The 3700-nt window shown below is 36.7% G+C and overlaps 1 long non-coding RNA gene across 1 annotated transcript in view; it reads right to left on the bottom strand.

Moving 5' to 3' along the window:
• LOC109373267 (uncharacterized) overlaps nucleotides 1-2689 on the bottom strand; it is a 53075-nt gene extending 50386 nt beyond the window's left edge. The window contains exon 1 of the long non-coding RNA XR_002122190.1: nucleotides 2524-2689. This is a non-coding gene — a long non-coding RNA (uncharacterized LOC109373267). The remainder of the gene's footprint in view (nucleotides 1-2523) is intronic.
• Nucleotides 2690-3700: the final 1011 nt, after the last annotated feature.

The following is a 3700-nucleotide window of genomic DNA, read 5'->3' as shown; positions in this document are numbered from 1 at the left end:
GTCATCGCCAGTGACTCATGACAGCCCAGCTCCAGGTTGAGCTGTTGTTCAGCATCTTAGCTGTAGAAGGCAGTATCACTGGCCCTCATATGTGGGAACTGAACCGGGGACCTCTGGCATCCCAAGCCAGCTCTTAACTAACGTGCTACTCAGCCGGCCCGAAATCTTTCAATTTTGAATGAATCAAAGGAAAGGGGGAAAGAGTCTACCAATTGTTTTTCTCTTCCACTGCTTGATTGTTTTCTAGCAGTGACAAACCCTTCAAGGCATGATATATGCCCATTATTTCCTCATGCCATCAATACATTCATTATCTTGTCAATACATAAAATGTGGTTGATTTTTCCAGAACCGTGTCTCTAAAAAGTTTTTATTCCTATCACTGGTTTAATCTTCCAAAGCATTGCTAGTGTTTCCTGTTCTATAATCTGTAATAGTGTCCTATTACCCGCTACAACAAGAGTAAACTTTTCTGTCTAGCTTTCATGACTTGTCATGATCTGGTTTAATGTATCCTATCCCAGGTTGGATAAGGAATTATTCTCTAACATAGACACACAGTTACAATCAAGCCAGTATTTTCACTATCCCCTTGCACATATGTGTATACATCCCCACGTGTGTGTTTCTGTTCCAATATCCATGGATCCACTATTCAAAAACAGAACTATCATACTAAATTAAAGGTCCTTCAAAAATAAATCTTATGAATTTGCACATTTTGAGCATAGGTCAACAGCTATTGCAACACTCTGTCCCCAACACAGAACTAGTCATACTATAAAAGAGGCTTGGAGAAAGGTCGCCCTCAAATCCCTTCTCGGCAGATAGCAGTCATGTCCAGTAGAAAGGAGCATAGTAGGAGATCCTCAAAGACCCTTCCCTCACTACCGCTCCTTAATCTTTGGTTTAGAAACTTGACAGTGAGCATCTAGCCACAATAAGTGATTTAGAAGACATCAAAAAATGTCCTGAAGTTTGTGGAGTGTTGAACTACAAGAGACTCTAGGGGGTCTAAGAGAATTAGTGGTTTCCTAGGTAATTTCCTGACAAAAAATTATCTCAAGCACATAGGAAAATAAATTTCCTTGCTTATAATAATAAATCCCCACACATTTTTAAACTACTTACCGTTTTCACAAAATATATGTGTTCTCTCTCTATTTTTTTTGCCAACTATTTGGAAATATAAACTACAAATGTCTGTGATCTTGGGTTCATTTTCTTAAAACACATTTTGGCATCCTTTTTACATTTCTGATAAAGTAATGCAGATTTGAATTAACATTTCTAACTGTAATAATATGAATACATTATATTGATAGTGCTATTAGAATACAGGCATGAAATGGTATTCTCATTATAACTATTCATAAAGATAATGCATATCATTTTCTAATATTTAGGGGAGTATCATTTGATATATACATTTCAATTCAAATAGAATTGGATCCTTATGCTTATATAATAATTATTTCAGAAACTTTGTTATATTTTTGTCCTATTATATGAATTTTATCTAAGACTTTATTTTGGTGCATTACAATTCTTTTTATAATGTATTAACATTTCAAATAAGGAACACATTGTGACACTTTGTGGAACTCAGCTTATTTCTTCAAAGGATAAAAAATTCTGAATGAAGGGAAACTGTCTATCTTTTGTCAATCCCTAAATGTCAAATGTGAAACAGTATCACTAATTTGTCCTTGAAAAGGAAGCTCTGCTTCCTGGAGGGCCTGGTTCAGGGATAAATAAGGACATCGCTGTTCTAGGAAGCAGGCTGTTCCCTGTCAGATACAAATGATCCAATGAGAACGAAGAAGGAGAAGATTAAAGAGAAAAACTTGAAGCCTGTCATGAGGCTAGAACAATGGTTCCGAATCCCTGCTGTTTAGAGCCTGTGTTTATGCTCCGAAGTTGAACAGCCTTGACTAGTGTCTCTCTGTAGGGTTTAGGCAACTGGGGAAGTGGGAGCGTTAATCTCAGAAAACAGGAACGCAGGAATTCCTCAGAGCAGAAAAAAGGTCTGCCTTCTGTACAGGCACAAAAAGGGAACGATTGCAGTCAAATGAATAGTCTTTGCTGTGGCAAGTTTTTCTTTTTTCATTCCCCGTTCACGAGCACTTATTTGTCTATTCCCCCCCCCCCTCCGTAGGCTATTTGTGTTTTCTTCATTGTTTTGCATAGAATGAAAACAATAAAAATGAAAACAAACTAGGCATTCATGTAGTATTCATTCCTTGAAAATAAATGAGTATCACCTTACTACATGCTTTCTAATGAATTCATCAATTTAGCTTACATTTTTATTGGAAATTACAGCATGTCAACTCTGAAAAATGCCGTTTACTTACAAAGCAAATTGTTTACATTACAGACTAGAAAGGAAAGCTATTCCACAACTTGGAATTCAATAAAATGAAAGATCCCACCATATCCTGGTAGTCTGAAAGCAAGCTGGAAACGATTTTACAGAAACTTTATATTCAAATACAATAATAGTAAAGCGTTAGACCTTACCTTCAGGCCAACTTCAATGTAGCATTTATTAATAATACTAAAAACAACAATAATGAACAAATAAAATGCATTTTCTTCCTAGGATCTCAAAGTGCTTTGCCTAAATTATCTCATTTATTCTCATGACACATTCCTGTAAGGAGAAGAAAGCAGATATTGTAGGTAATCTTAGTCCATACTTTACCAAACAACTTTGAGAGAAACCCGTGACATCCTGGCACCCAAGCCTGCAGGCTCATAGCCACTTGGCTGCATGCCTGGTAGGCTGACAGCAACCAGGCTCTCTAATATACATCTTGAAGCTGGAGTTAGGGCTGCCTTTTAGCGAAGGTGGAGCAGGTGATTAGCCAAGATGGTGGGCTTAAGGGATACTTAGGATATATGCTAATGCCTGAAAGCACTCTACCAAAAGCACAATATGGGCTAATATATAAAATTTCACTTTTAATTGAGGTTTAGGCAATACTTTGCTTAAAAACAAGTACTGCCCTAGAGGTTACATGCTCACTTAGGAGTAACTGTAACGATCTTAGCATGAATCATTTCACCAATAATTGTATTACTTGCTAGTTTACAATGGAAGAAATAAACACCAGTTAGGTTTGGGTAGAAAAGATAAAGTAATATTTTCATAAGAAATTCATAATTAAGCTGATATTTAAGGTCCGATAGAGAAAGACCAAAGGGACCCAAGGACATTCAGGCATAGACGGGGCTCCAGAATCCTAGTGAGATGGCAGGAAAGCTGAAGAGGGAGACATGAAGTAAAGGAAGATGCATCAAAAGGAAAGGTGACAAAGACAAGCTGTGAGATCTTTCATAATACTGCACGTCATTAGAGCTAAAAATTAGATGCCCATAACTTTAGGTTTTATAGATTATTCTAGACATTATACTTTAGTACTAAACTTTATCTCTAGGGTTATTACAGAGATTTGTTTGTTCTGTGATGAAAGAATCGAACCTATACGAGGTCTGACAATTAAGTTCGTGAACTTGTTGCCAATGATGTTGCTATCCTTTTTTTGATATCAGAGGGATTATTCATTAAGAATTTGTGCCAACTGGACAAACAGGTAACAAAGTTTACTATTTGGAAGTGCTGAAAAGTCTGCATGAAAAAGTTAGGTGAAAATGACCTGAACTTTTTGCCAACAATTCATGGCTCTTACATCAC

This window comes from Hipposideros armiger, unplaced genomic scaffold, assembly GCF_001890085.2.
Source record: "Hipposideros armiger isolate ML-2016 unplaced genomic scaffold, ASM189008v1 scaffold_697, whole genome shotgun sequence".
Lineage (NCBI taxonomy): Eukaryota > Metazoa > Chordata > Mammalia > Chiroptera > Hipposideridae > Hipposideros > Hipposideros armiger.
Note: the sequence above shows the minus strand (reverse complement) of the source record. Positions and strands in the feature narration are given on the sequence as shown.